Genomic DNA, 25968 nt, shown 5'->3' with positions numbered 1-25968 from the left:
TGACTGGCCACCCAGGACCTTTCCCTCTCTTCCCCTCGGGTGTATCAGCAGCATATGACACACCAGAGTCCACATGTCCCCTGCGAGTCTGACCCTGAAAAAGAAAAGGTAGGTCCAGCGTTACCATTGTTAGTTACCCTATCTGCCCCCCTTCGTCCTGCTCCAGCACCCAAACACAACCTCCCCTGGGTAATGCACCCTGCTCCCACCTCCCCTTGCCCGGATGCCCCTGCCTCCCTGCCGTGAACTGCTCCGCCGTCCCGCCCCTCCCTCCTCCTGCCAGGGGCCTCACACTACTAATTATCCTTTCCCATTCCGCAAACCTCCCCTCCCTTTCACCCTCCCCAAAACTCCACTCTAGTGCTGCTGCTATCAGCCTAAACGCTGGGCCTTCCATGTGGGCCCGCGCTCTGTTCTTCTCATCCCTTCGCCCCTTCCCCCGCTGCACTGGGTGGTCTTTGGGTGCCTGTAGGACCATCCACCCGTCTTCATTCCACCTGTCCCTCATTGCTTGTGGGGCCCTCTCCAACCAACCCCCTGCCGCTAGTGACACCGGGGGACACCCCCTTCCATGCCTTCCTCACTTTCCACGTCCTCCTCTAACGCCCTCGTTGGCTGATCTTCCCTGCCGTCAAACATAAGCTCCCCATTGTTTTTTCTTGCATGCCCATGCCAGCGTCTCCACTCTCTCCCTTCTGCTCTGTGGCAGAGAGCTTATTGGTGTCATTCCTCTTCTCAGGCCCCCTATTTTTCTCTGCCCCCACCCCTTCCCCATCCCTCCTCCTCGACCTCATGTTATCCTTTCTTTCCCTCCCCAACTGCCAGAGCACTATCTCTAGGGCACAACACACAAATGCACACCACAAAATTCAACTATTGACCATCGCATAATTTCACACAACACAAATCAACACAATTCAACTCCACATCATTCGAAATGCCACATAAATACAATCCATCAAATTCAACTCCATACATTTCCACTCTGCTCCATGCCACATAATTCCACTTCACATAACACCACTCCATGCAAAATAATTCCATTACACTCCACGCAACACAATTCAACTCCAGATAATTCCACTCCACATAGTCAACCTACATACTTACACTTCACACCACATAATTACACTCCATATATATACACTCAGCTCCAAAACACATTACACTCAACAAAATTCAACTTCAGCATGCCCTGTATTTACACTCCACATAATTCCACACCATACCACACAATGCCACGCCACACAATTCAATGCAACACAATTCCATACCACACAGAATAATAACACTCTATTCCATACCACACAATTACACTCCACATAATCTACTCCATGCCACATAGCAACACTCCACATAAATACACTTCACACCATGCCACATGATTTCGCTCAACATAATTTCACTCAGTGCCACACAATTCCACACAACACAATTCAACTCCACACAATTCCATTCCACGACACAAAATTCTACTCCACAACACATAATTCAACTAGATACCACATACATCCAATCCACACATCAGAATCCACATCATGCCACATAATTCTACAACATACTACATAATTCCACTCAATACATGGCACTTTACGACACACAATACCACTAGACATAAGCCCACGAAACTTAATACTGCATAATTAATATCCACATAATTCTATTGCACACCATACCACATAAATCCACCTCACAGAACTCCACTCAATGCCACACAAATCCAAAACAAACAATACCACTCCAACCCACATCATTTCACACCACATAATTGCAACCCACACAATATAACTCAACATCATGCCACATAATTCAACTTCACTACATGCCACTCCACACCAAACAATGCCACTCCACGTAAATCCACATCATGCAATATAATTACGCTCCATATAATTCCACTCCACACCATGCCACATATTTACACTGCACATATTTCATCTCCACCCCACATACATCCACTCTACTCAATAAAACATGGCTAAAGACATTGACAACGCCAATTGCTCTCAGAGTGCTATCTACATTATTTAATGTATGCAATAAAAGTCTAGCAAATAAAAAACTATCACTCTATAATAAACACATACGGTATGGTGCTGTGTTCTTTTGTTACTGTTTAGCAAAAGTTGATTATTCGGAGGCAGTGAGTTGCAGTTATCAACAAGCATTTGCAATGCAATAGGTCTCGCAGTTACACGAGTTAAAGCTATTGGCATTGTAAATGACAATGCCAATAGGCATTGTTATTTGCAATGTCAATAGCTCAAACTCGCGTAAATGCGAGACCTAATGCATTGCAAATGCTTTTTTGTTTTTGTGTACTTTCTCAGTCAGGGGTCATCGGGCAGCTGCAGAGCTTGTTTTAGTGTTTCTGCTTACATTTACTGTCTAAAGTATGCACTGATAAGGGTAGAAGTACAGGAATATGGCGATTTCTTCCCTAATATACATCACTGTTCTATTCTAATCCCATTTGAAGTAATCCTGTAAAATCCTACCTATGAATCTTCTGAAAACACGCCACTTAGCGATACTTTACTCTGTAAAGTTTACAGACTGTAATTTTGCTTTAGCTTTAATATATCACTCCAACACAGCTTCTTTCTTTTTTCTGGTCCGATGTCCCATGAAAAATAACTATGTGAACCAATCACGCGCGCGCTCACGCGGTGCCAGTCAGTGGTGCGTGCAGGCCCTGTGGGGGAACTAGCAGATTGTTGGGCAGGCTGGTTGATGCCTCTCAAAGGCCTGCAGGGCTCGCAGTTACTTGAGTTTAAGCTATTGGTATTGTAAATGACAATGCCCTTTATTTAAGTTTTTAAAACAAAAATAAAAGGCATTGTTATTTGCAATGGTAATAGCTCAAGCTTGCGTAAATGCAATAGGTCTCGCATTTACAAAAGTTTAAGCTATTGGCACTGTTCATGACAATGCCTTTTTTATCTATTTTATAAAACAAACACATAAATAAATGCCATTATCATTTAAAATGCCAATAGCTAGTGTTGCATTATTATTAGCAATGCCAACTGCTCACACTTTTATAATGCGAGACCTATTGCATTGCAAATGCTTGTTGTAGATTGGCACTATTGTCTAGCCCTTCCAGGATTCCGGTATTCTATTTAACCGCCTGACTTCCAGAAATAGAGGTTGCAGAATATCAGCCCAGTCTTCACTCTTTGCTTTAAACAGGGCAGGCGGAATGCAGTTTGGTCCCGGAGCCCCTTCTTTCCTTCCTTTAGCAATCTGCTTTTTGATTAAGAGGGACAGGGGGCCGCTAACTGCGCCTGATGGACTGTTTTCTTTAGGCGGAAGCTCCTGCTCCTTCATCTCAGTTGTGCTTGCTCCGGCTTCTTCTTCTGGCGTCCGGCTATTGGCCATTTGTGTTCCAGCACCTTCTATTTGATTGTTAAAGTGTGTAGAAAGGAATTTTACCTAGTTTACTTCTGAAATTTATGACCCAATACCCTTATGATGTGGATAGATAAACCTGTTCACAGTTTTCCAGAAACAGGCGCTGTTGTTGCAGTTTGTGTCGTGTAAAAGTTTGCGCTCTCACGAACTCTGTTGATGTTCCACTTCAGCCTTTTTAATTTTGATCTTTCAGCGACGCTTGTGCACTGGCATTCCCTGGGAGTCTTCTCAGCCTGCGCAGAGTTGCATTTATTGATTTTTTGAGGTACTTGAGCTGTACTCTTTGATCTTTCAGGATTTTATTTTTTCCATATGCTTTCTTGGTGCAGTCTTTTGTTGCAAAGGCATCTGCGTGTTGTTCTAGCAGTGTGGCAGTAAACTGGTCCCAGCATGTTATTTTGTCTTTTGGACTAAATACTTGCGAGCTGAAGAGTTGGATTGCTGCTTCAGCCTTAGAGTTTGTATTGTTTAGTGTGCATTTAATCCTTCTTAAATTGGAGGTAAAAATAGACCCCAAAGCTGCATCTGGCCTAATTGGTCAAGCTGCAGACATTCTTATTTGAGATTCTTGAGGGCAATGATCACTATCGCCCTTGTCCCCATTCTGTACCCAGAGATATATGGGAAGAGAGGGAAGCTTGCAAAGGTGTAATCCAATATAGAAATTGTAGTAGGAGAGTAATATGAGTCAACTGGAAATCTTCTGTTTAATGCTCGGAGGTTTCGATGTTACAAATCTGCAAGTAGGCGGCTGTTACAGCGTTTCTTCTTTGCATACAGTGGAGCGCATTGTATAGGAATGTTGTAGATTACGTTTTGTATAGCTACCTCCTCTCCTTGTGTTGAGCCTATGAGATGTTGATTTAGGACCCCTGTCAAGATAAACTTCGTATTTTCCATCTCTGTGACGTACTTTGCTACTTGGTTTACAAGTTCTATTGAGTCCTTTGCTTTGTGTTTGGGGTGGACATACGAGTTAATTAGGCACACCTCTGTTTCTTCTTTCTAGAGAGAGATGGTGATTGTAACTGCTATTATTGTATTCGTCGTCGAGCCCATAAGAGTTGTTGAAGGTAAACTTGTTGTAGAGACATAGGTGGCCAGCCCACCAGAACAGTGGCCAAATCTGCCAGTCCTAGTTGCTGGACTAGCAAAGCAAATGTACCCCTTAATGTGCTGAGGGGCTATAAGCCAGGTTTCCTGTAGCAGGATTATGTCATAAGTTGTAACATACTGCAAAAAGTCTGGGTCCTCTATTTTTGTTGCTAAACCATTTATATTCCATGAGCATAGTCTGAAAAGGGGTTCCTTTACCCTGCAATGGATTATGTCTCGCAAGTCGCGTCAATCTTCCTCTGAGCGTGGAGTTATGGTGCGCGATATTTGATCCTTGTTGAAACCATGGCTTGTTCTAGCAGCTGCCCATGGAGATGTTTCTTGTCGGTCCCAAAAGCTCCTGGCACTCTGTTGACGCGATCTTCCCCGTGTGCCTCTAAGTACACAGTTTGAGTGTGCTTGGCTTGTTTTTGGTCCAGGGCTTGCATTGCTTAATAATGGAGATGGGTAGGCTGGTTTCTGAAAGGGGGCAATGGCAATGCCCCAACTTTGAAATGTGCCCAGTTCCGCCAAGATTTTCTCTGCAGTTTTACTTGTGATCCAGGTTGTTTTTGTGGTCTCTGGACATTGAGGGTTGGTGGTATATATAAACTGTATGGAGAGTACATCCGTTGACCTTATTTTGGTGAGATTTGGAATTGACTCCATTAGTCTTAGAATATTGCCTCGATTTAGTGTGTCCTGATTGCCCTTGGAGGTGTAAAGAGGATAGAATACCAGAGCCTGTGTGTTCTTGTTTTTAATTTGTGTTGGCGGCAGCTGTAAGTTTGCTATGGCCATAGATTCTGTTTGAAGTGTGCTGCTGGTTACTTCTTTAGGCTGTGTTTCCACTTTGATTCTTGATATTTCAGCCTTATAATTTCTTGGGATGAGCTTAGGTGTTCTTGACATGGGGGAAGATTGTTTTGATTCTTGCCCCTTGTGCTGTATCCCTTTGTCCGGAAACCTCGAGCTGGAACTGACATTAGTTGGTGTGATAGGCCAGTTGTACTCTCTGTGCGATGACTTCTGGTTTGGCCAATCTGGCCTGTCTGTTGTTCCACAAGCTTCTCTTCTGGGCCCATTCTTTAAACTCGTATTGATGGTTTTTTGCTTAATGTTGATCAGCTTTTGGGTCGCGGAGTTGCGCACCTCTCCACTTTTCTCTTGTGAGTGTGCGGGTTTATTAGGTGAAACCCTTATTGTATTGGCTGTTGGTTTTGGCCTCTGTCAGCTTTTGTTGTTAGAGGGATAGTTGTGGAGCCTTGTCTTCTCCCGTCTTTGGGTTCTGTGTTGACCCCGGGTGGGAATCTTTGTCCATTTTCTTCTCCAGTTTCCCCGTGTGCCCTTGTTGCGATCGACTGGTTTGGGGCATCTTCTTGTTCCTGGGGATGTTTGTAGATGATTGTAGATGATTGTACTTGATTTAAAGAACTTACATCACCTGGGTTAATGTCCCGTTTGTTGCATGAGCCTGAGAAGATGGGAAAGTAAGCTGTTGCATCTGTGTGAAGCTTTGGTTGCGCTCTTTCCTTTTCTGTTGGCGGCGTTGCTTAGCATTAAGTTTCGGTAATCCTCAGTTACCGGACACTCCCATCTTCTCAGTGTCCCCATTGGCATTTCCTATATGCATATTACTGATTGATTGGTCATTGATTGTTCCCTCCACGGTGTTGGGATTGCCCTTAGATTTTATTATTTTTCCTGCTGTTACACTTTTCATGTCCTTTATCATGTTGCTTAGCATTGAGGGCAGGGTGGATAACTTACCATCGACCTGATCGCAGTTACAGCTGAAGTGGGACTTGGATTGTGCTCTTGTTATCAACCCATTCAAATTGCCCAATTTTTCATCGATGCCAGCAGTAAAGACTGCCAGTGTATTCAGTAGTGTTAGCTGGATCTCCATTTTGTCCGATTGAAATTGCAGTGCATTGACCGCCAATTGAATAGTATTTAGAAGGGAAGTCCAAGCGCCAGCATTTTGTTCCTTTGTTTGCGCGCTCTTTTTTGAGCTGTTTTTAACCTGTTCTGTGGAAAGTAGATTCCCTGAAAGCTCTTGGGGGATGTCCACCCTTTGTTTCTGGATCTGTTCCTGATCTGGGGAATAGGTTGCGAGCATGTCCTCCCATTCTTGTGTATTAGTTCCGGTATCCCTGCGCCTACTCCTGTTCCTCTTTGTTGTATGAGAGGGCTCCTTTGAGCAAGGTGTAGTGGGGTTATTGATGCTTTATTCCTTGCCGAATCCGTTATTTTAATGGGGTTACTATGGCAGCTGGTCATGCTATTAGTTGTGGGGCTGAGGTTAGTTGCATTGACTTGATCGTCGTCTGCTCTCCTTGAATCATCTTTAGTGTCGCTTGCAGCCTTGATTTTTTTGGTGGCCCACTCAACTTCCCTGGCATCTAATTGTAGTAGTGGTACAGAGGATTCTTGGAGCTCATAGTTTGCGCTAGGAGCCCCTTGAGTGCTACCCTGCTGGCTGATTTGTGTTGGAGAGAATCCTAAATTCCCGGACTCACCCGCAGGAGGTGTAATCTCTGCCACTTGCACCCCTGGAGATTGAGGCTTGATTTGCAAGGCTGGCTTAGTTGCTGTGATGCCCTGCCTTCCTCTTTCGACACTGCGATTGGAATAGGTGCTTGGGATTGCAGGGGTAACAGCAGCGTTTGCAGGCCTTTAAGGGTTGCGTTGCTTGAAAAAAGGGCTGACACTGGATCCCTTAGAAAGTTAAACTTCATATAGATCTTAGGGTGGTTGGAGCACATAGCACTCGTGGATCCCTTCTGTGCTGTAATCTCACTTTGTCTCTGGTCTGTTGGTATAAGTTTTGATTCAGCACTGTGCTGAGCTTCAGGGGTTTGTTTCTTGCCTTTTCTCACCCTTGTCCTGGGCAGCATTGCCTCTCTCGATCTGCCGGACCTAATTGAGCCTGTGTGATTTGGGAAAAAAATAAAATAAATCGGCAGTGGCAGCAGCAGATCTGCAGGAGATCTAAACCGGTGGCCAATGCGCAATGTCCAATATCCAATATGCAAAGCCCCAATGGAGCGGTGCACAGAGTGTGTAAGGGGCTGAGGCCAAAAAGAGGGGTTGGGTTAATTCACCAAGCGATGCTGGTGTAGGCGTAGGCAGTTTTCTGGCCTCGCTCCCCTCCTTCCCCTTCCCCTTCCCCCACACTCACCCGCCACCTGTGGTGAGCTCACTGCCAGGGTCCGCCTGGGTCCACCTGGATCTGATGGATGGATTGCAGCAGATCAGCAGGCTCCCCCGCCGAGCTTAAGGCTGCACCCCCAAAAACACCCTGAAGCTCCAATTCCAATCCTTCCACAGAGGTGCAAAGCTGCAAGGGGTGCTTCTCAGGAGCTGGAAAGCACTTTCTGTCGGCTCCTGGTGCAAGGCAAGGTGTAGCATCCTGGGAAAACGGAGACCAACAGACGCCCTTCACTTCAGGAGCGTCCCGCGCCACGGTGGGAGAGGCTGCGCTTTATAGCGCGGTGGAAACTCCTCCCCCTCACCTGTGGCAGTGGGAGTGGGGTTGGTATGCCTTGCGTTGCACCCTGGCACTCGTAGTCCCAAAAGGGTGGATGACGGTCCCGGTGACTGCTGTGAGGTGATTCTTTTGGCAGGCAAGGTGTAGCACCCTGGGTTTAGGCTCCCACCAGGGTGTATCAGCAGGGAAATCGGAGACCAACAGACCCTCTTCACTTCAGGAGCGTCCTCGTGGGGAGCACGTGACAATCATGGCCTGGAAAATTTCCTTAAAAAACCTCCAAGTGGGTTACTGAAAGCGGGAGCTCGTGCTGCGAAGTGATTACCCTCAGTGACAGTCTTTTCTACTGCATTAGTCACCTTTGTGCAGATTAGGCAGTACGAAAATGTCTCAGCAGCAAACTGAACAGAGAGGCAAGTTCATGCGTCAAAGCATGCAACATTGAGGGTATTTGATTCTGGGACCAGAAGTAGTTATGGATGCAAAGGGAACAGTCAGGTAGCAAAAAAGGTCCCTCAATGCGTGGGCCTTACTGGGGCCCTGTCTCCAGGGCATTGTAGTAGAAGATGCCGGATAGCAGATGCCCTGGGAGCTCCTTAGTTGCTTCCTGCCGTGAGCTCACACAATCCGCTCCGTCCACTGTATGCTCAGCATCGGCCGCGGCCACCAAACAACCCACAGGAGCAAACCACTACCCCCCACTCCCTGTCAGCGAAGGCAGAGGCAGATGGCAGAAACAAAAGTCCAGCGGGTCCGCGAGCAGAAAAAACAACGAAAAACAGCAAAAACAGCAAGAAAACCCGGAAGGTGAAGCAAGGTGCAGCGAGATTCGCCGTCTTTCTCGGTGGGGCTACCAGCTTACAGCAAATATGACACCATTTTGGTAGTGGTGGACAGGTTGTTCAAGATGGCACGTTTCATTGCTTGCATTGGAATATCCACAGCACCACGTTTGGCACAACTGATATTGGAACACATTGTCTGACTACCTGGCCTTCCAAGAAGGATTATCTCAGACCATGGTACTCAATTTACTTCTGAGTTCTGGAAGGTGTGGTGTAAGGCATTGGGCATTCAACCCTGTCTGTCCACTAGTTTTACACCTCAGAGTGACAGACAGGCAGGGAAAGTCAACCAATGTATCAAGCAATACTTCAGTTGTTTTGAAACCGATAATCCCGAGGCTTGGAAGGAAAACTTTTGGCTAGCAGGATTTACATACAATGCAGTTCTGTACTCCTCTACAGGGTATTCACCTTTTTTTGCCACCAGCGAATTTCATCCGCATTATTTGCAATTATTGATACCCTACCAGCAAGAGGAAGTACAGCAGGTAGCACAACAAATTACTCACCTGTCTGTGATAGCCCGTGGCAGCCAAAGAACAATATAAAAAAGAAGAGACAAGCTGGACCCATAAATAAAGAAGGAGACAAGGTGTAGCAGCCCACTAAGAAGTTCAAGCATACCAACAAGTTTCAACCTACATTTGTAGGACCTTTTAAGATTATAAAACAAGTCAACCTGGATAGTTATCGTTTGCACCTGGGACTATGAGAAATCATCCGGTGTTTCATACATCCTTACTTAAGCCCACTAGTGACAAAGCAAGACCACGTGCTTCTCTGATATTCATCAATGATACTCCTGAGTATCAAGTGAAAGCCATCAAAGGATTGAAGAAAATAAATGGAAAAATAAGGTATCTTATCTCATTGGCAGGATATGGCCCCGAAAATTATTCTTGGGGATTGGCTTATACTATTAAGGCAACTCGTATGACTCATTGCTTTTTAGCGGCTCAGTACAAAAATACGACACGATACTTACATGATTGGCAGTATTAGCGCCCATCCCCTATCTTTTAGTAACATTCAGGTAAAGAGACTATGTGGAAAGACCATTTTATGCAAGGAAGAGAATGGTGGGGCTGTGCATCCTTACATCATTCCAAGTTTGTCTCCGCAGTCACTACACTTAGAGAGAGTTCTGCATGAGGATCGGGTATTTCAGCTCTTAGGAAACGTGAGAGAGCGTTGGCAATAAAATCATTCCCACCCAGTGGCGGCCCGGTGATTTTGTTCCTGTTGCCCGAATCGTGTCTTAATGGAAGAATCCATATTCCGTCAGTTTGTGGCTTATTCTCAGTCAGGTGTCTCATTGGGCTGCAGCGAATCTTTTGATATCGACCACATTGGAACTCTCTCTCATTCTCATCATGTGTTCCTTCATTTATTTACCAGCGCTCAAGGGTCCATCCCGGCAGTACTTTCAGGATCGATAGTGCACACTGGTCTTTGTAAATCTTTAAGATAAGTTTGCAAGAGGGGTTTCCACACTACGTTGGTGCTTTGAACGTTACTACTTTATTCGAACTCTCATTTGCCTCCACAGGTCTCCCTCCCTGGTGTACCCTTTTGGCTCTCCCCCTCATTTGAGCTCTCTGCAACTCTGCTAAAAAAATATACACAGAGCCGGAGCTGCTGAAAGGTGGGCCTCTAGGAGCGTGCTGTTCCTGAGGATCTTGAAGCCTGACAAAATTGCCGACCCATGAGATATTGATCCTCTTGGACAGTACCTCTCAGGATGGCCTCAATAGAGGATCGGTGTACCATGTTAGCAGAACTAAAAGGAGAAGTTATACTCTCTCGTGCTGAAATGTCTGCCTTAACCACTCAAGTAAATCAATTACAAGCAAGATTAGCAGCAACCTCTAATATTCCTACTGCATCTGAGAGGACAAGGGAGTCTGACAGTATTACTCCTTTGATGGTAGCAGTTACTGTACCATCACCAGTACCATTAGTTCCGCCTGAGTGTGTTTTGGGGGATCCTGAGAAGGTGCAATTTTTTTTAACCCAGGTGCAATTTCACTTTACCGAACAGTAATTTCCCGAGACACCTTGGGGGATGCAGCAGTGTTGGCCACACCATTGGTGAATGAAGATAACTCCCTGTCATATAATTGGGCAAGCTTTAAAGCAGAATTTGAACGTGTCTTTGATAGGAGGACTATTAAGAGATCCGCAGACCGAGAGTTGCTGAAATTGCATCTAAGTAACACGTATTCAGCCTTGTATATAACACAGTTCAAAAGGCTTGTGGCGGAAACAGGTTGGCCTGAAGAGCAGTTTTACACCATAGAGGCCTCAAAGAAGAATTAAAAGATATCATAGCCCAAATAGATCCCCAACCAGCCAGCTGTACTGAGTTAATTAATTAAGCCAAAGAATGCTCTATCATTAAGCATTGTCAGAAGTATAATGAAGACTGTGTAATGGTTTAGTTCAAACATTCAGGGTTATGAGGTCACATGTCCTTGAGTGTTTTTCCATCTTCAATCTGTAATCTGCAAGTCAACTATTATTTACTATGTGTAATAAAGTATTGTATTAATTCGTATAAAAAGGCCTGTCTGTGAACAGGCATTGGAGAAAAACCTGAAAGATAACCTGAGCAGAGCTGAGGTGTAGCCCATATTGCTTTTCTCCTTGTCGCGACAGTGAGTAAATACCTTCTTTGCATTGCCAAGAAGAGTCCATGTGTTTGTTCCAGTATTGGGACATTTTGTCACCCCGCAACACTCTCCATCTTCCCTCAAGGCACGAATAAGTGAGGAGGATTGTTTTTCTTTTAGTCACTCTTTATGCAATTGTGGCCATGTTGGAAATTCATTAGTCCAGTCGGCTAACCAACAATCTGACATGGAGGTTATTGCTAACAGTCAGACTCGTGAGGTACTGTCTGAAATTATCTGCAAAATGAAATCTTCGAGGGCCTGTGGCACAGATGGCCTTTCATCTTTTATTTTTAAGAAGGATCCTAAGAAATGGGGCTCTGTTCTAAGAGGGTTTTGCAAGTGGGTTATTATTATTATTATTATTAGAACATTTGTTAAGCGCTACTGTTACCCGTAGGTGTCCTGGCGCTGTGTGAAATCTTGCCCAAAGCTCAGCACCAAGGTCCAACTAACCTGTAAACAGCCACGTTTTTAAAGCTTTTCGAAAAACCAGTAAGCTGGTCATGCCTCTGAGGTATAGAGGAAGCTTATTCCAAGCCTTGGCTGCATTGACTACAAAGCTTCTTCCACCCCAGGAGGCCTTTTTTACAAATGGCACATAGACCAGCTTGGCATCAGATGAGCGTAATGATCTGATTGTAGTATACCAATACAGCCGCTCTTTTAAATAGGCCGGACCAGATCCATAAAGTGCCTTGTGAACCAGACACAAAACTTTGAACTGGGTACGCTTCCTAACTGGCAGCCAGTGAAGTTTCCGTATTTCCTTCGAGATTGGTGCGTATTTTGGGATGCCCGACACCTATCTAGCAGCCGCATTCTGCAGGAGTTGCAACTTCTGCATTAATCCTTCCTGGATGTTAAAATACAGACTGTTACAATAATCCAGCCTAGACATAGGAAGAGCTGTGATGACTGTTTGGCGACAGTCTTTGGGTAAAAGTGGCTGAATTTTCTTGCAGGACCTGAGAGCAAAGGACGTAACAGAGGCCACTGAATTTACTTGGTCTCTGAAACTAAGCTTCTGGTCCACCCACACTCCTAGGTTTTTTACCTTCCTTTTGGGTGAGGGAAGGGGACACAAGGTGTCTGGCCACCATTTCGGGGTCCAGAAGTTAGGATCATTACCAAAACATACCACCTCCATCTTACCGGAGTTCAGTTTAAGGCAGTTTTGGGCCATCCAGATCCCTACGGCATTCATACAGTCCTTAAAACGGACCGCCGTGCTCCTCCACTCAGCTAGTAGTAATGACACCACGTTTTGAGTAGGTCAGACTAAACCCAAATGACTGAATAAGGGGCGCCAAAGAGGACACATATATGTTAAATAGTGTCGGACTCAATGAGGACCCCACAAGGCAATGAAAAAGGCTCAGATGAGAATTCCTCCAGAGACACCGACTGACTCCAGTTTGACAGAAAAGATCTCAGAAGTCTCCAGGCGGAGCCCTGTACTCCGATCTCCTGCAGCTGGTCCATCAACAGATTGTGATGGACCGTATCAAATGCTGCAGAAAGATCTAGCATGATCAAAGCAGCCTTGCCCCCTTGATCTAAAATAGTCCGGATCTCTTCAGTAGATTTCAGGAGAGCAGATTCGGTGCTATGACCCCCTCGAAATCCATACTGGGTTGGGTCCCATGCTTGCGTAAACTCCAGAAATTGGCTAAGTTGCGTATTTAAATTTCTCTCAACAATTTTTGCAGGTACAGGGAGTCTGGATATAGGCCTGAAATTGTTGGGATATTTTGCGTCAAGATTCGGTTTCTTTAGTAAAGGCAGAATAGAGTTTTTTTTCCATTCTAACGGAAAATACCCCTCTGAGTACATAGTATTAACAAGCATTGGCATAGCCAATAGGTCTCGCTTTTGGGACCTTGTAAGTATTTTGTTATGCAGCACAATCTCCTTGGTGCAACAACATTAACTGTTGCATGGTTAAACACTTATAAGGTCCCAAAGGCGAGACCTATTGGCTGTGCCAATGCTTGTTAATACTGTTATTGTTTCTGCGTCTCCTGAAAAATGGCATTTATATGAAGTTATTGAGTTTTTCTCTCAAGGAGTTCTTTTTAGTCCTGATGCCTCACTTGCCACTATATCAACCTCCTCTGTGCTCAGCAATCTATGTCCCAAATCACCAGGACATGTGACATTACCCCATTTCATTTTGGCCCTCTGAGTCTTGACTTGTTACATTTTGTGCTTGATTTCTCAACAAGTAGTCGCTCGTGAGGGAGGCAGTGCATCAGCCAAAGCTTTGCTACCCACCTGTACAAAAGACATATAAGTTCTTTCTTAAAGCAGTGTGTTTTGTTTCTTTTGTAAAATACCAGCACAGTACCATCCCTTTTAATAAATACTATCACCCAGTTCTTGGCTATTCATTTTATTGGCCTCTAAGTATATTGATGCCAGCAGAGTTTGCAACCTAGGTCATACATGTTGCACACAGGTCTCTGTCGCAAGCTTCCTAAACGTATTCACTGTTTTACCAACATCTGCATAGAAATACCTCACTGCCACTCAGATGGGAAGTCATGTTAGTAGAAGATGTTTTTTTAAATGTTGACATTTGGAAAGGTGCACAGCAAAGATGGTAGCGATCTAGGAAGGGTTGGTCTTGAGCCCTCTAGCCCTGCTATCAAATGAAGAACCTCAGACAAAGCATTTCTTCTGTTGATGTTTGGGAATAAAAGGAAAACCTTAAAATCCTATCTAGATCCAAGCTAAAAATGCTGAACTTTCATTGTCAAGAGAGTCCTAGATGAGAAATTCCTGTTGGATTTGTTGAACTAACACATTTCCCAGAGACAACCACTTCAGGTCTTTAATGGGAGGGAACCATTTTTTCTGTGAATTATTTAATCCCACAGCAGTAATCCCTAACCTGCTAAAAAAGATAGAATCTGACCTATTGTGTCTTTTTAATCCAGCTGTACACTAATTATTATATTTGGTCTATCGTCACACAATCAAAATGCAGAAAAAGGCTCTCTGGCAATAGTAACCCGCTCTGTCTCAGAAGAGGCAGGGACATGTTAGTTGCGGTGACAGTTGCAGAAGCTGCAGTAGAACATTTGTTATCATCAAAAACCAGATTAAGGTATACACTTTGTAACTCTGATAACATCTGGAGGAAGGGAGGTAAATCAGCCAAGTTGAATAGGGGTAGCACTTGGGGCCAATGACACAAAGCATTTTGTATGCCTAAGCTAACGTAAATGAAAATGAGCACTTGGTGAATGTATAATTACAGTTCTGATTCTAGGATTTTATATTCCTCAGACTTGGCAATGCAGAAATTCCACCAGTTTGGTGTAATTGTCTCGTTTAAAAATGTAGGATTTGGTTCATGATTCTGGTGTCTGTAATATTACTTGAGTGAAATCCTACAGAGCAAGTTTGTGACTTTCAACCCACTGAACTTGTGAATTTAGCCCTTGGTGATTTAATAAATACAAATGGAGGAAGAAGAAGTACATGACCTCTTAAACTCTTGTGTTGTATGCAAATGGGCAAAGCGATTTAATGAAAAATCAAAAGTGTGATAAGTGATCAGAAACCTGCTTGCAAGAAGAAATTGTAGTGATAGTATGGAATTCCTTCAGATGGTGGTGGAGAGTGGAGAAAGGTGATACGGATGGAGGAACAGTTTTAAATCTGCCAAATGGTAAATATTCTTACGGGTTAAACAGGTAAATTCTGAAAAGAAGAGAATAAATATTAGCTGGAATGTTAATGGAATACAAAATAATAAAGTAATGAAATCTGGTGTATGTGACACAGTCACTTATCAGCTGTAAAAATCACAGCTGAGAGGAACTAATTTGTAGATTTTGAAGAAAGGTTTTGGTTCAGGAAGTAGCTGCAATAGAACGCATGTTAAGGGAGTATCAATAATCATTAAGCTAACAAAAATTAGAACTAGTTAGAAATAGTAAAGTCAAGGAAATAAAGTGGGTGGTGGCTGATATGATAAACTATTTTGTTTGCTTTTGTTCTCCAAAGCACGGCTGTGTAAGTCTGCAAATAAACTAAGTGTCTCCATAACTCACTATTTAGCAAGAATGTTGGTATAACCCAAATGCACGAGATACATATTTAAAAACTTCGTTTTTATACTACTTTTGCCCCCACAGACACTGAATACACTTGGAGTTGTTTTTCATTTCTTCGTGGTATAATTTTTAAATGTCATGTGCAGATTGTTTTAGGTCTATCATTTGATCATCTACAAATATTTGTTTGGTGGAAAATCACCATGAAGATTGCTGGGCTAGAAGATAGATGGAGTTTTGCTTTTGAAGAACCGAAATAGTTTTTTCAATTTAATAGGTAAGTTGAGACATATGGAGAGAGAAATACAGAGACTGAACACCTAGCTATAAAGTGAAAATTATTTAAAGCAGTTAACGGTGAAAATCTATCTGTTACACAGTGGCGTTCAGATTGTATTTCAATTGAAAAGGATTTTTTGTTGATTTGTCTATAACTTTTTTGCCCAGTGGATGGATTATACCGAAACGTGACAATCAGTTAGCTAAGTTTCTGCATGCCACGTTTGCATGACGATCTGTTAGCGTGAAAAAAGGTTAAGACTTGCAAGTTTTTCAGTGGCCATTTCAGTTGTTGGATTTGACCACCATTTTGTGCCGGACATGAGTTTCAGACAGTGATTAAAGAAAACCTCCCTGCACAGTGCTCGCTGCCTGTAGGCTGAAGTCTGCGTGAAGTCGAGGATGCCACCTGTAACATGTTGCGCGCAGGACCTGGTTTAGGTGGGAAATGCAGTACATCATTAAGAACAAGCATTGGCTGCTTGGAAGGCAGGCGATCATACACAGGGCCTGGCACAAACCTCCCTGCACAGTGCTCGCTGCCTGTAGGCTGAAGTCTGCGTGAAGTCGAGGATGCCACCTGTAACATGTTGCGTGCAGGACCTGGTTCAGGTGGGAAATGCAGTATATCATTAAGAACAAGCATTGGCCGTGCGGCAGTAAAAGTAAAGCTGCGCGGCAGTAAAAGTGAAAGTCATCGCGATCGCTCTGAAAGCGAAAGTGATCGCGATCACGCGCTAAAGCACGAGTTTTCAAAGTGCTGCTGAAGGCTGGCGGTTTGCGCGTGCACGCTCGTGTGAACGCAAGCGCTAGGCCAGCCAGCAGCACTTTGAAAACTCACCTACAAAATGTCTCTCCGTGCAGCGCATGCACGCTGACTCAGCGAGACCTAAAAATGGGGGTCAAGACTCGGAAGACCGGTTCTGCCACTAACTTTAATATCGTTATCGGGCAAGGGTCAGAAGGGGAGCCAGATTTAACCAGCATAAGAAGATTAAAGGCCTCTGTAACTGCAAGCTGGGCAAATTTGTCCAGTGTGCATGTATTCTCGCAAAATAGTGAAAGGGAGCTATACTAAAGCCCATTCATAAAAAAGGTAAATCTGACCAACCTGGTAATTATCGTTTAATATCACTTTTGGACAGTACCTCCAAGTTATTTGCCCAAACCCTATTAAAGCATTTTGTCACTTGGGCTTTAGATACTGGGTTAATCCTGGTGTAACAGGGAGGATCTTGGCAAAAAATTCAACAATGGATCACTGTTTCACCCTGTGGGGTGTCGCAAGTAGGTCAATGGAGTTGGTAGGAGGTCTTCGTTGCTTCTTCTTTGACTTTCAGACGGCATTAAACAGGGTGGACAGAGAGACACTATGGTCTCAACTCCAACAGTGGCAAATATCTGTGGCCCTGTTGGATCTCCTGATAAACCTCCACAGTAATAACTGGATCCACATTTATCATGGGTCAGGTAGCTTGTTGAGGAGAATCCTGGTAGAAAATGGTTGATGCAAGGGATGTGTTTTAGCACTTCTGTTGTTTAGTTTGTTCATAGCCGACATTTGCCCAATGTGAGTTTTGGGGTCTACTCACAGATTTTCCAAAATAGGGGGAAGGCATGTCAGCTGACTTATGTATGCGGATGATTGGGTGGTCTTGGATGTTACGCATATTGGCCTGCAACGCAAGTTAAATGAGCTAAGTTCTTACTGTCATGACAATAAATTAACGAGCAACACTGAGAAAACAAAAAAAAAACAAAGATTTTTAGTAAGCAGAAAAAGAGCTTCTCATGGGTTTTGGAAAATATGCGGCTAGAGCAGGTCTGAGAGTATAAATATTTGGGGAGGATTTTCTCTGACGATCTGAGATGGGACAAATATCTAGCCAGTTAGCGGTTTACATTGTTGTCGGAAGTAGGTAGTCTATAACGTATATCGATCAAAAATATGGTGGCTGTTCTTTCAAGCCACTAAGTCAAGTAATTTTGGTCAAGGTAATTTTGCAGACCTTATATGGAGCAGAGGTGCTGGCAATGGACCAACGGGTTGCATGGGAAGGACTTGAGGGTAGCATTATGAAATCTGTGCATTATTTACCCAAAAATGTATGATCCAGGCTGTAAGTTGGGAGTTGAAATCAGTAGCATGAAGTGCAGCGGCAGATATGAGGGACCTCCAGTTTTATTTTACAACAAGCATTGGAACCCCGGTGAAAATCTTTCAGCCTTAATTTTCCTGGCGGTTTTGTTAACTTTTCCTAAGAATAGGAACCCGGTTAAAGTTATGATTGAACTGCTAAGTGTGTCAGAAACGTGCGGAGTTGGGAGTAAAGATCTTTTTATTTTCCCCCAGTACCGCTGACACCTCTGCCCCTGTGACCCCTTCCCCGCCTACCAGCTGCACATCCCTCCCCCCTCCCCTACCTAATGGCGGCCGCTGCGTGGTTGTACAGCTGATGCGTGTGGTGGGTGCACCTTAGGCAAGCCCGTCTGCGACCTGACTGCGGCAAGCGCCAGGAACCCTGGCTCTATGACCTTCCATCACTACAACTCCACCGCCCTCCATGCTCTCTGCCCCGGGAGAAACAATGACTGCCAAAGTGCTACACCTAACACCACCCATGGCCAGTTTTCCTGCCGACACTGCTGACAATCCTTCACCATCAAAAGCGCCCCCACGACTGCCGAACCATTGCCGAACGCCATCACCACCAAAGCCCTGAAGTGCATCCTCCTCAATGTATGCTCCTTGCACAGACACACCATAGGGATCTGGGACCTGCTCAACACACTCTCTCCCGATGTTTCTTTCTCCACAGAAACCTGGACCAACTCCACCTCTACCCCCACCCCCGACATCACCATCGCCATCCCTGACGGATACTGCTGGAGCAGAGTTTTCTGTTGAAAATTTAACGTGTTTTGAGCTCCAGTTTTGTTTATATGTTATGATTAAAATTAATAATTTGAAAACACTAATTAATAGTTTGTTTTGTTAAAGTCTGAACTAATCAATATTACTAATGAGAGGAAATAACTACACGTGGGATGCATATATGTTGCTTAATAATAATGTGCGGTTTTACTAAATGAGTGTTGTAAAAGTGCTATTTGTTTCATGTTTATGCTTTTAAAATAACGTGTACTAATGCTTTATTGCGTTGCAGAAGGCTAGATAATTACATACACATAAGGGTATTAGTGGGGATTAACACTGTTTAATCATTATGCTGAGGTAACGTTGTTTTGTGTTTCTTTTAATTAAGATGGTCCGTTTTGGCCTAAAACAAGATGGCTGCCTTTTACAGCCTGCACTCGAGTGATTGAATTTTGACGAGAGGCCTTGCTGAACATGGTCGAGAGTCACCTGACCACAGCTTCTGCCTGGGTAGAAAGTTTTCCGTGAGGACAGTAGCACTGGGAACGATTCCAGCTGTCCTTGGACAAGGATAAAGCCACAATGAACAATGACCAGTCTGCGGTGGCTCTGCTAAGATATCAAGGAAGAACATTTGCGAAAGTAACATTTGCAAACTCGAGTTTCCTTCTTCCGTCTTTTTTTATTTTTGTGATTTTTCCTGAGCGGAGGTTTTCTAAATGTAACTGAGTGACATTCTTTCCTGCTCGCTCTGCTCAGCGGCTCAACGGATATTCAACATTTGTTTGTAACTTTTTGTTTGCTATTTTTGCTATAAATTGCTAGACTAGAGAGGGTCTGGGTTCGTTCATTCTTTCCTTGTGGTCATCGCGTTTGGACGTTTCCTATGCTGAGGACGGCGGCTCAAGAGACTTTACCGAGAGACCTGTCCTGACCCTTTTAGCTAGAATAGGTAACTATGAGAATAATGATTTTGCTAATGATTGACTTTTCATTTGAATTAATTTAGATAAACAAGCATTTGTTTGAATTCCAGTGTCGGGTGTTCATTTCTGGTCAATCTATTGAGTTTTGAAATGTATTTCCTATGTTTAAAATCACGACTCAGGGCAATATCATTAAGGTCGCATTGACCTCATTGGAGATGCAGATTGGTTTAGGTTTTCTCTCCTATATTCAGTGTGGATAGAGTAATAGTGTGAATTTAGTGTGATGGGCCCTAACGTATGATGTATGTATGTGCGTGTGACTGTAGATTTACTCTGTCCGTGGAAGCAGGGAGATTTTATATGCACCGATCTGCAGCAGTTTCCTGGTAGCAGTATGATGGTTTGATTATTGTCTTGATCTGATTAGATGGTTTGTACATAGGCTTTTGATTCATTGATTATTGATTGATGTTGGTATATGTACTAATACTATATGTGGAAGTCGTTGTATTGAGTTTTATGTAGAGCTTCTGGAATTTGGGAGCTGGTGACGGTTCCGTAGTAGGGCAGAGGGAAGTGCGTGCTGCTCTCGGGAAAGACGGGATTGTTGGAATTACCTGTACGTATGCAGGAAAAACGTGTGACAATTGAAGTTGCGCGTCACATTGTCTGGGTTCGGAATCAGTGACATCGTCGTGTGTTACTATTAGGGACATATTTTCGGTATAAAAGGAGTGTGTATGGTAGCGAAGGTTATCTGTGAAACTCTGGTCATAAGTCCCAGGGATCCGTAAGGTTTGCCGTTAAAGCTTATCGCGGGAGGAGTAATAGGTATTCTCTGAGCTTGTCTGAAGGACTGGGCAGAGGTAAGCGCTGCTTGGTTAACGTGTGTTATAATTCTGTAGTGGGACAGACTGTTCGCTGTTCTCGGGAAAGGCAGGATTCTGTGTGCATGTGCTACATTTTCTGGTGTGAAAGTGCGTGAATCTATGAGCATTTAGTTGATTGTAAGACTCTTTGGAGCAGTCCTAGAGGAAACAGTTAATGGATGCATGATAGAAGGGCAGAGTAGGGAATGTGCTACTGTGTCAACGAGAGTAATTATTCCGTAGTGGAGCAGAGGTAAGCGCTGTTCTAGAGAAAAGCGGGATTCTTGTGAAAAAGATTTTCTTTGCTATTCTGTGGTTAGCGAAACAGACAATGGAGATGTTTATATGTTGTAACTAATAGATTTGTGGAATTTGAAACGAAGTCTACTGAGAAGGCTTTTGCAAAGGAGGGGTAGACGAGTGACAGGAGACAGGAGCAGAAGCGACTGCAGTGACTGCTGACGTCATACAAACCGCGCTCTGATTGGGTAGTGGATCAGAACAGTGCTCGCGCTGGGATTGGTGTGTTAGTGTGAGCCGCGCAGGGATTGGAAGGAGTACAGAGTGACGTAGACGCTCCAGGATTGGTGCGTTGGTGTGAGTCACGCTGTTATTGGACAAAAGATCGTACAGTTGCGGAAGAGACTAGAGAATATTGGTAAACATTAAAATGTATTACCAGTCGGAAGAAAAGAAGAAGAAATCCTTGTTTGGTAAAATAAAGAAGTGGTTCGACAAGGATAAGCACATAATAACCAGAGAGGGTGAATTGCTACCTCCAACGAGAACTCCTGCATCCTTCATGGTTGCGAAATATGGGTATCATACCTGTATTTGGTTAGATAACTGGGCTAAGTATACTAAGGAAGATGGTGTCTTAGCGTTCCCGGAACATGGTTCATTTAATTTGGCCGTGTTGAGAAATTTACGGGAAAAGATGATGTGTCTAGAGCCTAGACCAAGGCCGACACAGTTCGAGGCGTTGGTGGAATGGGAAGATGAGGTGCATGAGCGAGAAAAGCAGAGTGGAGGCAATTATAGGTACTTTTTTGGGAGGAAATATGATCGTGAAACTCATCATGATCGAATGAGGAGATGGCGAGATGCTAGTATGTCAGAGGGATTATATCCTATGAGGACAGTTGAAGAACAGGAAGGGAGGAAGGGTTCAGAAAAGATGCCTGATTCAGAGGTGAGAAGGTATGGAGTTAATGATTATGAGGATGAGGTCTTGGATGACATGATTTACAAAAGACCACCTCCATATAGACCAGAACCAGAAGAGAGCACGCCAGTTGCTACTCCGATAAGAGATACTTTGCGAATTATTAAAACAGAGGTTGTGACACCTGATCTGAAAAGTGGTAGCTCTTTCACGGAAAGAGAGAGAGAGAGAGAGAGAGAGAGACAATCGAGTCAGTGATGAGAAAACAAGATAATTAGCCAGAACCACATCTGAACTGACTGAGAAAAAAAGAGAGCTGACGAAAAATCTTGAAGCAGTTACGGTGCCTGTAACTATTGGTCCGGTAGTGCCTATTTTTGATAAGCAAAGAATGGGTGAAAATGGCTTGACGGTTCCCTATGTTGGAAATGGTTTGGTTGGTACTTGTTCTTTGGAGGAATCGGGAATGAGAACGGGAGGAAATAATTTGATAGAGTCGAGACATGACACATGTAGTGGAGGATCAGATGTGCAGCCTAATTCAGGATTGAATACTGGTTGTTTGGGAGGAACAATTTTGGAACCACAGAGGATGACAGAACAAGTGGGTGCAGTGAAAAAGTCTACAGAAATAACAGCTGAAGATTTGAATGATTGGTTGAAAGTTCTTCAAAAGAAGGATAAAGATTCACAGGCAATTGATGTAGCCAGGATGCGCATAGAATTGGAGGAGCTTATTGCAGGAACAATTCCTACAGATATACTCAAAAATCATCATGATGGAGAATTGTTATTTATGTGCAAAAGCATCACCTGGAGGGCTAAGAGTACACATGACAGGTTAAAGGCAATAGCGGGTGAACAAGGAGTTGACATGGATAAGGTGAAAGCTTTGCAGAAGTCTTACAGGATGGATTTCACCGACAAGGATATTGAAAATCTAAATGGTGCTGGTAGAACAGGACAGATTAAGGAAATGATTGCCTTATTGCGAAAATGGGGTGATGTAGAAAAGTGGAAGGATAGATGGTACAAGAAAAGGGAAGATTCAGGGGACAGGACTTATTCACCTTTTCCTGTGAGAGAAAAAGAGAAAACAGTGGATGCTTATCCTATGAGAGAGATTCCCGGAGGAGGATATGTACATGTCCCATGGACTAGACAGGATATTTTGTCATTTACGAATGATTTCCCTCGACTGAGAGAAAAGCCCGTCGAGTGGTATAGGCAGGTAGACAGGTTTGTAAAATTGTCAAAAGTGCTGTGGATTGACCTGAATAGTGTGTTTGATATTATTGTTCCAGCAGACTTGTGGGCTGAATGTAAAATAGTTATAGATTGGCCTGCAAAAGAGTATCCAAGAGATCAGAAAACAGGAGCACCAGATCCAGAGGTAATGAAAAAATACGAGCAGGTTATTGTGTTCCTGAAAAATAAAGTACCCCCGAAAGAGACAGACTGGGTTAAGATAGATCGGACACATCAGGAAGCAAAATAATCAGTTCATGCTTTTTACGAAAGGCTGATACTGGCTTTTAAACAGTTCAGTGGAGATGAACATCTGGGTGACAAGGATTTGAGTCATTTTGTATACAGATTTGTATATGGCCTGAGACCTGAAATCAGTGAGAGAATACGTGAGCACACAGTTGATTGGCAGAGTAAAAAGATTGATGAAATCTTGAGACATGCAAAATACTTCAGTGATGAGATTGAGGCAAAACAGAGAAAGCTGAAAGAGAAAGCAATGTGGGCACAGGTGAAAGTTGCTGAGAGACAAGAAGCACAGTTGGTGGAGCAGGCAAATAATCCAGGGAATAGACCCAGATATGCAGGAAAAGGAAAGGGAAATTTAGAAGAGGCCAAGAAGAAGTTCCCTTGTCACAACTGTGGACAATTGGGGCATTGGAGATCCGAGTGTACCAATCCATCATTAGTGAGTAATGAAAATAAACCCTTAAATCAACAGGTGCAGAACGAGGGGTGTAACCAACAGCAGCAACAGCAGAAGGTTGTCAGAGAGCAGAGTCAAGAGCCAAAACCGCCCTTGCCGCAGAATAGAGGGTCTCAAAAGTATAACCAGGACTCAGGATTCTACAATGATGAGCAGGTAAACAAACCGAGACGTTCTAACCTGGTACAACAGTACTGGTTAAAGAATGAGGGGAGTGAATCTGAAGGGGACTATTGACGGTGCCGAAGAGAGGAGGAACAGTGCATCCTTGGTGCAACTCTAGAAATAGACCAGGCAGGACCATTTGTAGATGGGAAAATAAATGGGGAGAGTGTTACTTTTTTGGTAGACACAGGAGCGACGAGATCAACTGTCAGGTCAGCAGATATTAGAAATCTTCCTCTCTCGGACGAAGCAATCCAAGTGGTTGGTGTAGCCAATACACAGATTAAGACTCGTCTTACTGAACCAGTAAGGGTGAGAATAGGGAAATTTTCAGACATGCACAGATTTGTTGTCTGTGTCACTAGTCCAATGAACTTGTTAGGTAGGGATCTATTGTGCAAGATGAATTGTACAATTTTTTGTACTCCTGATGGAATAGCTTTTGAGACACCAGATGAGGATGTTTTGTACCGGATGACTCTAGATAATAGAGAGAGTGAGATTGTTGGTACATATGTAGTGTTTAATCCAGATGATTTGCCTCAGGAGTTGAGACACACAGTGAAAACAGCAGTTTGGGATTTTACTGGAGAAGATGTGGGATTGATGAATAATGTAGATCCAGTAAAAATTTCAGTGAAAGAGGGGATTGTTTATCCTAATATTCCTCAGTACAGATTGACACCAGAGATAATTGAGGGAATAACTCCTATAATTGACAAGATGATTCAACAGGGTGTTTTGAGAGAAATACTGAGTAGCCCGTGTAATTCACCGATAATGGGGCTGAAGAAACCTAATGGAAAGTTCAGGATTGTACAAGATTTGAGAAAAGTTAACAAAATTGTGGTGGCATGTTGTCCCATTGTGCCAAATCCTTCAGTGATTTTGTATCAGATTCCTCATGATGCTGAGTGGTATACGGTGATTGATTTGTGTCATGCTTTCTTTTCAATTCCATTGCATCATGACAGCCAGCCAATTTTTGCATTTCGGTTTGGCCAGCGTATTTTAGCATGGTGTCGTATCCCACAGGGGTATACAGAGAGTCCTTCGATATTTAATCAGTTATTGAAGAAATCATTGGAGAGTTTGATCATGCCTGAAAGCTCAGTGTAAGTGCAATACATTGATGACTTACTTGTGGCATCGAAGACGCGTGAGGCTTGTGAAGTAGATATCATAGCTTTACTGAATCATCTGGCAGATGGAGGATTAAAGGTATCTCCAGCCAAATTGCAGTTTTGCAAGAAAGAGGTGCATTATCTTGGACACAATATTGAAAAGGGTCTGAGAAAGGTGACGATGACAGGATCAAAATTATCAGAGGAATGAGAGCCCCAATGACCCAGAGAGAAGTGAGGATGTTTCTGGGGATGGTGGGTTATTGTCGTCAGTGGATAAGTAATTTCTCCCTGATAGCAAAGCCACTGATTAAATTGACTAAAAGTGAGGTGAGAGACCTATTGGAACTGGACGGAGAACAAATGGCAGCATTTGAAGAGTTGAAGAGCAGAATGTGTGAAGCACCTGCTTTGGGAATGCCAGACTATGAAAAAGAGTTTGAGTTGTATTGCAGTGAGAGAAATGGATGTGCACTTTCAGTGTTAATTCAGAAACATGGACAACTGAGAAGGCCGATTGCGTACTTCTCATCAACACTTGATCCCGTAGCTGTGGGTTTGCCAGGTTGTCTGAAAGCAGTAGCTGCTACATGCAGAAGCTTGGAACAGAGTGAGGGAATAATAATGGGATATCCTGTAAGGGTATTCGTACCTCATGATGTGGCTATTCTTTTGACAAGAAGCAGGACTCAGTACATGTCACATATGCGGCTGACTAAATATGAGAAAATCATTCTGGGAGCATCAAATGTGACTCTTGAGAGATGTGTGAATGTGAATCCAGCATCGTTGTTACCAGATGCTGATAATGTGAATGTTGGAGATGATGTTGATCATGATTGTTTGGATGTGCTTGATTACTGCACAAAACCAAGACCAGACATAAGAGATTTACCGTTGCCTGAGAGTGATCATGTGTTGTTTGTGGATGGATCATGTCTAAGGACTGATGATGGTGTGCTAAGTGCAGCATATGCAGTGTGCAAGGTTTCAGAAGTTATGGAAGCTTCGCCTTT

General features: G+C 43.6%; 1 long non-coding RNA gene across 9 annotated transcripts in view; it reads left to right on the top strand.

Annotated features, from left to right (window-relative positions):
• The window catches only part of LOC146870240 (uncharacterized), a 72115-nt gene that overhangs the window by 40678 nt on the left and 5469 nt on the right, over window positions 1-25968 (top strand). For 3 of the 9 annotated variants that reach the window (XR_014970130.1, XR_014970122.1, XR_014970112.1), the window contains exons 3-4: window positions 15736-15866; window positions 18688-19118. This is a non-coding gene — a long non-coding RNA (uncharacterized LOC146870240). The other 6 variants (XR_014970114.1, XR_014970107.1, XR_014970097.1 and 3 more) reach the window with 4 other exon arrangements.

This window comes from Triturus cristatus, chromosome 1_1, assembly GCF_964204655.1.
Source record: "Triturus cristatus chromosome 1_1, aTriCri1.1, whole genome shotgun sequence".
NCBI classification, from domain to species: domain Eukaryota; kingdom Metazoa; phylum Chordata; class Amphibia; order Caudata; family Salamandridae; genus Triturus; species Triturus cristatus.
Note: the sequence above shows the minus strand (reverse complement) of the source record. Positions and strands in the feature narration are given on the sequence as shown.